Source organism: Ptychodera flava, chromosome 10, assembly GCF_041260155.1.
Source record: "Ptychodera flava strain L36383 chromosome 10, AS_Pfla_20210202, whole genome shotgun sequence".
Classification (NCBI taxonomy): Eukaryota; Metazoa; Hemichordata; class Enteropneusta; family Ptychoderidae; genus Ptychodera; species Ptychodera flava.
Window position 1 is genome coordinate 15904608 of NC_091937.1, and position 12082 is coordinate 15916689.

Below are 12082 nucleotides of genomic sequence, written 5' to 3' on the forward strand. Positions count from 1 at the left end.
AGAGAGAGAGGGGGGGGGGGCATGGAAAGAACATGGTGAAAATGTAAGTTCCACAAACAATTTCTTGCTCATCCACTTATTCAAATAATTATTAGCGATTGGGTAATGGGTCAGGTCCTGTTTGCTCATATGTCTTTGCTGTGACGGGTTGCCCTTTACTCAAATTGAGTTGCATGGATGTGCGCACGGCATATGGGCTTCTAGGCTAATGATGGAAAACGCATGCAAAATTAACGAAACTGCTGAAACAAGACTAGCTGCTTTGACAGGAAGTGTGTTTCCTAAATAGATACATCCTTCTTTTAACGTGTCAATTCGTTAATCTTTCATCCCTGTGCTGTGTTTTACAACTTCAGAGAAAAACCTACCGACTCACGGAAGGAGCTCACATACATTATTCCATATCAGTCGGGAGCACCTTATCCAGACAAGATTATGCAAAACGTCAGAGGAAACAGTAATCCCTATGCTATCCCGCTGCCAGCAATAAATAATTTATATTGGTGTGACTTTTCGTCTGTTCACGAAGAATCAGATCGACTTATTGTAGATATTTTACTTTTCGTAAATCATTTATTTAGACTTGTAAAGATTTGCCATCTAATACGGCATTGACGTCAGCATATGTGTACGGCTCCCGGGGAAGAAGATTGAGTACAAAGGGATTAGGCACATCACGAATGGAGTTTCGATCTCAGTGCAATATCGCCCTCCTGCTGACGGACAGTTTCCCAAGGCAAAATATGCAGCAATACGTGTCTATGTGACGATGTGTCTATCAAGGGAAGACGTAATGTCACGTAACACTCTTGTAAAATTACTTTGTACCAGGGTAACTTGACTGTACATTCACGTAGATAAATTTATATTTATTCCAACGCGTTTTGCAACGACTACACTATCTATCTATCAATCTATCTATCTATCTATCTATCTATCTATCTATCTATCTATCTATCTATCTATCTATCTATCTATCTATCTATCTATCGATCGAAGAAACATAAAAAGCAGACATTTGACATGCACTAACTATAAGGTAATGTGTTCGTAGATTTCTGTTTGACAGTACATTCAATCACAAAACACAAAGAAACAGCGGAGCTCAGTCTCATTTGTGGCTTGTTAGTTAAAACTAGAAGTACACACACAGGTATATATATATATATATATATATATATATATATATATATATATATATATATATATATATATATATATATATATATATATACACGATGCATATAACAGCGAGGCATACATTTTGTGTTTGTATCTATGTATCTATATATGTACCGGGTATGTATGTATGTATGTATGTATGTATGTATCTATGTATGTATCTATGTATGTATCTATGTATCTATGTATCTATGTATGTATGTATGTATCTATGTATGTATCTATCTATGTATCTATGTATCTATGTATCTATGTATCTATGTATGTGTGTGTAAACATAAACTCGAATGCTTGTTACTCTCACAGTTAACCATCCTTTTCACATTCGTAAACACGGTAAAGTAGTATTTCATAATCAATGTCGCGAACATAAACACATTCAAGTTTAAAATTAAGAAAAAAGACTTAATAAAATGAAGCAAACGTGCATTTTATCCGACACATTTGTCAGCCACGTTTAAAGGAACGTTTATCGAAATGATACGCGATATTCCATCGGGGGAAGGAGGGATCGTCGTCATGGAAACATCCTTAGAATTATGACGAATACCTTTTTGAAGGCTTATCACTGATCCAAACACGCCGCAAATTGACGGCCAGGAATTTCAATAAGAGAATATTTCTGTTTCTGAAATAGGACTCGCTATGCTATTTACTGTGGAGTCGGGCGTGAAAGGTGTTGTGAACTGCTAGCCAGGACTGTGATTGCTAGTTCTACGCGCTCTGAACTCTTCAAACCCGTTACAGATTGATGCGTATGAACCACCATCTTCGTCATTATTTATTCAATGTTCCATCTTTTGAGATGAGAAGTCGGCCACGATGAACTGACCAATGATATTAATCGAGACGACTCACCGGCGTTCCCCCTACCGGGACCTGTTCCTCTCACTCACGCTTTCGCCGTATGTGTTTCGGTCAGGTTACCTCCTCGGCTTCAGTTCTGTGTGCGCTGTATCTGTTTATCCTCCCTCGCGTCAAAGGTCGAAGAACCGCGCCTTTCAGAAAACTAGACCATTTAACACGCTGAAAATTTTTCAGAAAGGTGTCTTTGAATCACGCGGATGCTTCAAAATGTAAAGGAAAGTGTATCACGTGCATGATGTAACCTTTCGTTGTTTTGAGGCGACGGCTATAGTATTCTAATTATTGCTAGGAAACCTAGGCGTAATCAGTCGCAGGAAGATTGTAATGCCGCTGACGCGATGATCAGGCGGTGCTTTTCATTACTGCTCTGGTCAAAGGTCGCCGTTCTAATTTGCGTGGTAATCGATTTTTTAGAGCGCTTAAGCTTTGATGTCGTCCAGGTGACCGATAATTGTCCTAAAAGGTGATCGGGTGCTCTATCCCCCTTTGAATCGCTTGGTTGCACAGCTTACCATGCCACAAAGTGTCATCTTTCAATTGGTATCTTATTGTTAACAATGGTTAAGCCGGTGTAAAAAGGGGATTTTTTTCCGAGAATTGAAAATTGGAAATTGGTGATCTGAAAGCGCATTAAAATAATTAGTTTTGTGTGCTGTCAGATAAAACAGAGACAATTCTCCTTGTCTGTGGTTAAAAGCGTAACTCGAGAAAAGACGAGGTCGTAGAGTCTTAAGAAAGTACGAAAGTGAAAGACTTAAACTTCTGCTCAAATTTTCCTGAAGGAAACTTTAAACCATTCCTCTTTCAAAATCTAGAATAAAAATAAGGGAATCATCGTGCAACGTTTGGTATTGTGCTTACTAAACTGAATTATCCCAACTCCCCCGACATTGACAAGTGAAAATGGCCGCCACCCCTTTGTTAAATCTATGGGAAAAATTAATTAAATTTTCGATTGTCACACAAATGAGCTGGTGTGAAATTAATTTTAATGGTGGGATTCAAAATGAATACCCACAAGTGGTAGACCAATGCTGTATTGTAGAAATTTGAGCGTCTGAATATCTGTCTTCGAGGCGCAATCTACTTTAAACAGAACCAAAACAACAACAAAAAACCCCAAAGAGTTCTCATCACAGTGCGGCCTTCATTTATCAGCAGTAAAGTAAACTTGATACTGAGCAAAAGTGATTCGATTAGAGATTCTATTTTTGTTGGTTTTTTTTCGCGATTACTTTGATATAAGACATAAGAAATTGTAACACTGGCTGTTTTTTGGATTCACTACAAATACTTACTTTTCCGCTTCTGTCGTTCTTAAGGATTGGAGGGAAGCAATGGCTCAAAATAAAATCTACCGAGATTTCAGTGTTGCGATAAATCTTCACAATGTGCCGGAATCATTTTGACCGTTTGATCGTCGTTTGTTTTGGAATTCCACGGCGAGAAATCACAGAAAAATTACAGGCGAAATTACAGAATAAAGAAAGACATGGCGAGCAGGTCTTGAAATATTACGGCGATGACCTGAAACAAAGTCATAATTGCAGAAAAAAACGGAACCTTTTTGCAGACAAAATTAATAAACATAGTTAACGAATAATGGGGCAGCATTATGGACAAGATATTGTTTTCCTCATTTGTGTTTCATATATTCACTTGGAGCTCGAATTTACAAAAATGATAATGTAATCTGAGTATGTGAGACGTCATTATAAACTTTCCTGAAACAATTCTCTAGGGCATGTGTATTTTAAAGGTCAAGCATTTTCATCAATGCGCGTTAAAATTATATTTCCACCGAAAGACATAATTTTCAGTGACTATCTCCTACAGCATGATATTTTTATCGTATACATTTCCAGTTTATGTTTACGTTTTATCGTATGGACTTTATATCAGGATTTTCATAGTAACACAAAGCTACAGTCAGCGTCTATATGAAACTGTTTCAAGGTATGCGCAATCGCGTAAGAGGCTCATGTTATAAAATCGCCAACGTTATTTCCGAACTTATTAAACGCATTATGTCTGTAAGCGCCTACCATTATATGGTTGCTGTCCAAAAAATTAGTTCACTCATTGGTTTCCCGAGTGAGCTTAACAAGAAAATATTGATAAATACTCGGCCAGAATAGTAAGTAAAATTACAGCTTTCCCATTTTAAAGTCAAGAAAGGGACGTAATTTTGTGTAAAGCACCAACAGAGATTTTAGCGTGTTCGCTGTTCGCTAAACGCTGTTCGTGATTCTCACAAAACAGATCCCAATTATTTGTGTATAAAATGCCTTGTTACGACTCCATACACGAACAAACCTCTTTCACGACAAATATACTACATGTCTATTCGCCAACCAGTTTGGTGGAAGGGAGTGACGTAGCTTCCCACAATGCACCTGTAACCCAACCCTTTCGAGGCCGTTCACCAGAGACGAGTTCCATCATTATTTCCCCCACATCAGATAAAAGGAAAATTTGATCATGACATACGCGAACAAATATACACTTCAAAATCGATATCTGGACTTTGATTGACCAAAGCATATAATCCGTAAAGGGGACAAAGTCGGCCATATTTAATGAATTTTGTTTGATACGCGACACTGTTTATATTGTTTTACATGTTGAAAAATACTGAATGAATGGGTGACCAGGCATATATTTCATCCCGGTTTTAGACACGATAAACAAACCCATCGCGAGAAAGAATAAATGGTCTGTACCATTAATGTAAAGAAGGGATATAAAATTTCATAATGAAACAGACAGCATTTTCACTGTAATAATATATTGTTTGTGGTTTATCTTATTATTTAGCTCTCTTCTCAGAAAATAACTGAATTATATTTTCATGCGTCGGCTGAAAGAAAGCACACAAAGAAAGTCCATTCTTGAGATGCAGGAGTGCGCGCGCAGAGCCAAATGCAGCGAAGACGTTTAGGTTGGACCGATAGACTTTGAGAGTTGTCAAAATACGCAATCCATGTGCAAATACTTTGAGCTTTCCAAGATGTGATTGTATTATATCGAAGTTGGCATGGCATGCAATTTTTTTCTCTGTGTAGAATACCACTTCTACTCTGACAGTCACGTGAATATTTCTTTGATAAAAGTAGCAGGGTTCCATTTTCAGCAATTTTGTCCCTTTTGACCAGCTCTTCCCAGAATCTTATGGTAAACCCCTTATAGCACCTGACGTATCTAGCGACAAAGATCCGTACGCCTTTCACAAGCCGAAATAAATTCCTGCCTTGACCCGCTATCAATCAAACACGGCAACGTCTTTCGATTGAACCGCTTACTCATTAGGCTACGGGACCTGAGTACAATGACATATCGTAACGATGGGGGAGGTGGGGGAGGTAACAGCAATTAGCGGAAAGCCTGAGAGACAAGATGAAGCCTGATAAGAACCGGGGGCTCATTTCTCGCAAATGTGAATAACCGTTGTCTTCCTACGCCTGTCTGGTTTACGAATGTCTCCCAATATTAAACTGTATGGGTGAGCGTCTGTGGGTGTATGTCTGTGTCTCCTCTGCAAACAGTCATTATCAAAATTTAAGTAGACAATTTTTCTAGTGTCTGAAAGGACGATCGCCCGTTTGGATCGAGTGGGGGTCAAAGCCCGAAGAAAATTGTTGTAACAAAGCGTAGCCAGTGTATTACCTTTGAGTAGGGAACCATATTTAAAGAAAGTAATTATACTTTTATGCATGTATGATATTTTGGTTGTCAATTATTTTGGTAATTTTATTAATTTAGGCGTTCTTGCAGCGGCTGCCCCTATGCATTCAGGCAGGGAGGGAGGGAAGGAGGGAGGGGTGGGAGGGAGGGAGAGTGGTAGGTAGGTAGGTAGATAGGTAGGTTGGCATAACTCTGCATTTGCGCGTACATAGCACTACAAGATTGTACACATGTGGCTGCATACTGTTGACATTTCAGTGTTTTATAATTTTGAAACTGAAATGCATTAACAGCTCAAGAATCGTCGAACTCAGTAATTTTTGGAAGTGGATTGCCATTGTGCGGAAACAGTGACACTTTGTGTGCAAGCAAGATCGTTCCAATGATAAGCAACACAGTCTTTCCCCTAGAGAAGGTAATGTAATTACGGTTATTTTAATTTAAGGTAATCCAATGAACAGCAAAAATCAACACCAGAAAGCTAAGTATACCGAGTTGATCAGCCGAGGGTAGGTATATTTTCTCACCGCTTTGAGCTGTATATTGTAGTGAAAGTCAATTATTGACGGGATGTTTTGACAGAATAAAGGCAATGTTTGAGTTTGACATTTAGGGAACCGGTATGACGTCATCACCCGCTTCTAAAACGTGCCGTGAGTATATCATATCTAACCCTGTGTGCCATATATTGACCTGCGCTACTTATATGCAGAAGCGAATGATCCGTGCGTTGGAGACACAAGAGGAGATGCCATGTCAGTTGTTCCACAAATGCGCATTTTACTAAAAGGGTCACATTTTACATTTCTGACTGTGATAGCGGCTAGCACGAACAGTGGCCAACTTTTGCCTGGCATGATTTCTGACGACGTTTCGTTGTTCAAGCGACACATGGGAAATACTACCGCGGACAGTTGACACAATGATGAATCGAAGTTCTACCCGATCTCACGAATCAGAGAAGGGGGAAGAGACGCTACTATACAGCCCAATTTGATTCGTTGTTTGAGCCAAAAAACCAAAACAAAACAAAGCAAAACAAAAATTCACACCGAGAAAGAGAAACGTTGAAGTGGATGTCATTGACCCATAACGAGTCATTCATACCTGTAGACGTTGACATAGACCGCTAGTCAAAATAAATCTTCAGAAACTACACTCACGGAGTCAACGTAACATACATAGATAAGCAGACGAAACATTCAATGAATATCAAACACATTGCTGCTGTCATACAGAGACAAGTCAGAGCGCATGGGCAGGCAAAAACCATCCAGTGTTACGTATTGGTACATGATATCATTTTCCGGTTTCTGTCCATAATAAAATACCCAATATTAAGCAGGGTTATTCACAAAATACGGCCCTGTATGGACTCGGGCTCAGTGAGTGACGTATTGGACGAGCCGAAGGCGAGTCCAATACGTCACTCACTGAGCCCGAGTCCATACAGGGCCGTATTTTGTGTATAACCCTATTATTATACACCTCCCTCATTCAATCGTCCGTATAAACTAATTCTATGGTAAATTTTGAGGGATGCGGCACGCGCAATATGAGTGGAACGCGCGCCTCCGTAGTACAAGTCCCTTGCGTTGGCACGAAGCCAATTAATTTTCAGTGCAGTACAAGCAAACTTCGCTGAATGTTTTCAATTTAATTAGTTTTTTAAAATAAAAATCAATTGCATTTAGACTCAGTTTTGTGTTTAGCGTGTTTTAAACCTTATACTACGAATACATTTTGGTGGAAGTTGTTATTATGTCGATAACTCACCGTAAAATAGTTTGTTTAAATCCGATAATCGCGAGGTCAAAGATCAAACAGGCGCGTCGCGCGTCTCCCGTATTCGGGACTCCGCGTACTATACAAAATACGGAAAGTTATTGGACGGTCAAACTCCCACAGGTTACGGCAGTAGGTGTATAATATAATACAACACGGCTGGTAATACAAACTGTGAAGAGAAGTTTGTAAAGAGAAAAGTTTACAGTGGTCCTACTGTCGCCAGCTGCGCTTGCGCTTTACTTGAGTCTAGAGTTGCAAGAGTCCGATATTTTGCATACAGCCTTACCCAATAGCGCAGCGCTATAGCAACGAATTCGAATGGTGTCTGACTAAAGTGGAAGTAATCCGTTCGGTTGGAAACAAGCCAAAACGAATATATATCTGGTAAAATGACATCGTAGTTCATGGAGAGAACGTTTTGAAACATTTGAAGTCATAAAGTGCCTTGTTCGTATGCGAAACGCAAAATTGCGACGTAATTGCCAAAGCGATTCACCTGCCATCTGAGTCTCTCATTACGATGAGAAACAATTTGAACTTTAAAATGTTTCCATGAGGACAAAAACCGTTCCAGGCAGAAAGCACACTGTCCAAGATACTAGCAGTGTACACGTTTACTTTTAGTATACGGCTAAATTCTGTCAACCTTATTATCCAATATATTATGAAGGAACTATGCAATAAATATGCTAAATTGTGACTCGCGACTGGTTGGTTTGAACTCAAAGTGACCTTCAGAAACAAACGTTTGTGATTGCTGTGTATTCAACCAAGTTTTTTTCTTTAAAAAGCGTACTATGTTCTCATTTCATGGTAAGTTCTTACAAATCACATATTTACATGTATTACACAATCTAGTGTTCAAGACTCAATGTACGCGCCAGTCCAATTACGGATTAATTACTTTATTGGACTGCGAAAAAGGTACGGCCACTCGCTCTCACGCCATAGCGAGTACGGCGAGCACTAAGCTTTTAAGACGCTGTTATAAATCTGACACTGCATATTCTTGTGCCAATCTGCACCAAACAACAAAATGGAATTAATATTTTCGGTTTCTGCTATAGCGAAGAATTTCCGCATTTGCATTTTTTCTTCATTTCTATGGAGTTTTAATATCCGGCGGTTTGTAAAGTATGCAGGATGTAGACAGACATTTACATGCAGCCCAGACTGCTATTCTGCACCATTAGCAGTCTGGGCAGGATGCATGGCCCATGTGATACGCAAAATTATTTTCACTTTACAGCAGGCTGCATGCAAAGTATAAGTCAAAAGTGTGTTGAATCGATGGACTGAGGAGAATGGAAGAGTATTTTCGATATGTTCGCTGAGTTATGGCATCATAATTACAAAACACAAATGCTCCATCTTTTATTCGTGTCCTCAATCCAGAAAGCCACAATTATACACTCGATATTATAAGTATAATTCTAGTGAGAATTGACAAAGGAGCATAAACTAGTCAGTCTGTGAACAGACAGGCCCATAGCGATACTATTGTGAAACTCAATGCAAATATCGATAAGAATGTAAGTTTGCAAACATGAGAAGGAAATTTATGGTATTAAGTTGACTATTGACAAGTTGTGATTTCGGATCAAATTCATCTTCAAGGCTTTGTCTTTTCGTTCAACGGCTCATGCCACGTCAGCACGAACATTGTCTACCAAAGTTACAAACATACAGAACGTTTCTCCCAACCAAAACTACACTACACAGTTGTGTTTTGTAAGCTGGACATACTTTCCCATTAACATTCAAAGACAGTGTGGGAAGAATAACATACGTTGTTTACTGGCAAGAGACAGAAGATTTCGTCGATATCTACTAGCGTGTAATGCTTGTTTATCCTGGAGAAAACCCTTATTCAAACTGTATCGCTGGGCAATAAATTTTTAGCCAGCTACAATGTTCGACAAATGCGGAAAATTTTTATTGCTCGGGGCATTTCTTCAACTCTCTCTGCCACAGACTTTCAAACACTTTTGATGGCCCCCTATTACTTGTCATCCTACTCGGGCAATATTTGATGGCACGTGACAAGAATAATCTCCTCGGATGGCAGCCAACAGATGGGAGATATCTGCAATTTCAAACCATCGAGATAATAAAAAATGTAAGTCAAATTGCATAGCTGTAGTGACAGACATACCATCTTTTTGCCCTTTCTTAAGTGTCTTCTTTCCACTCTGGGCAATTGTTTGAGAGAAGAGTCTCAGCGCGCATGTGCTGATTGCAATCACCTGAGAAATGTCTCTCTCTCGGTTCGTGTGATGTGTATGCCCATCTGTGTCGTCGCGCCTGCGAGGGTGAACCGATCGCTAATTTATCTGATAACACGATCGCATCTGTGGTACGCAACTGTCATTTCAGCTGCATAATGGTCTGAGTGCTGCGAATATTTGGTCGTGTTTCTTAAGCCTTTTGTAAATATTCAAACGCGTGGCGGATACATGTGTCTCTATTCCCTATCACTGAACACGGCGAAAATGATCTTTGTTCGCTGCATAGTGCTGTTGACAGTGAACGTCGGGTTTTCATCTCCCGAGCATGTAGTAAAAGAAAAGAACAAATGTGTCAAAGGACAGGAATTGGAAAATTTAATTTGTATAATTTTCAGTATTTTCATTTTCAACATGCCGTTGCAGTTCCGACCCTATATCACGCCGCTCTATTTGTATATACTTGATATATTGACCATACTATTCAAGTCAAGCTCCAAATTATTTTTTAACAAAACATTGTTGTATATCATTGTATATACGCTAAGTACATCACCTTCTGAAAGGAAATTTAAACAGTTGAAGTTGTTGAAGTAGTTGTAAAAACTCGTGTATCTCATATATATATATATATATATATATATATATATATATATATATATATATATATATATATATATATATATATATAACACGAATCGTGCTTCATATATCAAACGGAATTTCATCTTGTTTGAATTTTGTTTCATTGTACACTTATATTATTTATGTTCCATAACGTGTTACTGACCACTGCAAAACCATAGGATTCCGCTGCGACCATATTCAGAATCTCCTGTCCGTTAGGTCGTCATTCGTACATGACTCTGTGAGCTATGACGATTTGACGCTTTCTCCAGTAAATTTTCTGTCTGTGTTTTCAATATCCTGCTCGCATAAACGTGATAAATTGTCTTATTACATTTCCAGAGTGCTAATGACCGGCGATTCCCAAGAATCACCACCCTGAATTGCCTTACATCATCGATTTTACAGAAAAGTTTCATCACCCTGGAGGTACTCTTCATCTATATCAATGATGTGTGTATCTAATGTTATCGTTGACAAATGAGCTTTTGTGCGGAGAAGAATTTGAGACAATAACATCGTATGCTGGCGTTGTGTTTTATGACGATACTTTATATTTAATCATACTTTTTTGGAATAAAAATCATGCAAAAGTTTTATCAAAAGTTACAGCTTGTGTTCCTCTACGGTAGCTCTGGTTCACATCCAAAACGGCTCGGTCGGGCCGTAGATTTGAGAACAACCCAATTCACACTGCAGTTGATTTATTTCGAATGATTGGAAAGTTGTCACCGAATGAATTTTTAATGATCAGCAATTCCCAACTGTGGGTGAGTCGGATGGGACTTATATTGGCCATTAAAATTGTTGTGGTCTCTAATTTATTATTCAAGGTCACAGAAAACAGTTATGCAGATTGTTTTATTAGACAGACACAACACTCTAAAGCACGTGACTTTTCTGTATATGCAAATTATTAAGGGCATACCAAAGACTTCCTGAGTTCCTTTAAGTTTTTATGAGACTGAATGAAACTGGACCTACACTGAACGATTTTACAAATCGCGATAACTCTAGGGGGTCAAGCTGCTTTACACCCTATGAAAACTTAAGTATTTTTTAATGGAGATTGGGCCGAGTGTCTTATGTGTGCCAAAATTTGTAATATCAGTCACATGACCTTAAGGTACAACACGCCTCGGGGACAGAGAGTCGGACTCTCAAATATCTACTATTCTTTTCTGACCTACCGCTTGTGCGGGCTCATTTTAAAGCTCTTTAAGAAATAAAAACTTTATTTCACAGCCTTACTTTTTCGAAAATGTTTACCCCATAGAGCTAACAAGGAATGGCGGCCATTTTGAATTTCAAATATCGCAAAATATTGGGTAATTTGTTTCGCTTGTTCCAAACTTTGCACGGTGACCCCCTCCCCTCGATTTTTATTGTTGATTTGGTAAGAGAATGGTTAAAAGTTTCATTCAGGAAAGTTTGAGCAAATATTTAAGTCTTTCATTTTCGAAGTGCATACTACCTTAAATAGCATAGCACTGAGCTAGATTGCAGAAAGAATACTTAGCTCAAATGTGTACAGTCACCTGTAATCTAAATATGCCAATATATGGTCAAAGGGGCGTTCTTTGGTATTCAAAATGCCCATGTGAGGGTGCTGTTTTTAAAAAGCGGCCATCCGCTTAAAATCTGTGATTGGTCAGATTTTCTCTTTCCATGGTAACTGTGGCAAAATTGGAACTGGTGACAGTATACCT

The 12082-nt window shown here is 38.8% G+C and overlaps 1 protein-coding gene across 2 annotated transcripts in view; it reads right to left on the minus strand.

The window, feature by feature from the left end:
* LOC139142113 (blood vessel epicardial substance-B-like) overlaps positions 1-2337 on the minus strand; it is a 13412-nt gene extending 11075 nt beyond the window's left edge. Inside the window, exon 1 of one of the 2 annotated variants that reach the window (XR_011554299.1) lies at positions 2041-2337. The gene's annotated coding sequence lies outside the window, so the exon portion shown is untranslated. The remainder of the gene's footprint in view (positions 1-2040) is intronic. The other variant, XM_070711936.1, reaches the window with a different exon arrangement.
* Positions 2338-12082: the final 9745 nt, after the last annotated feature.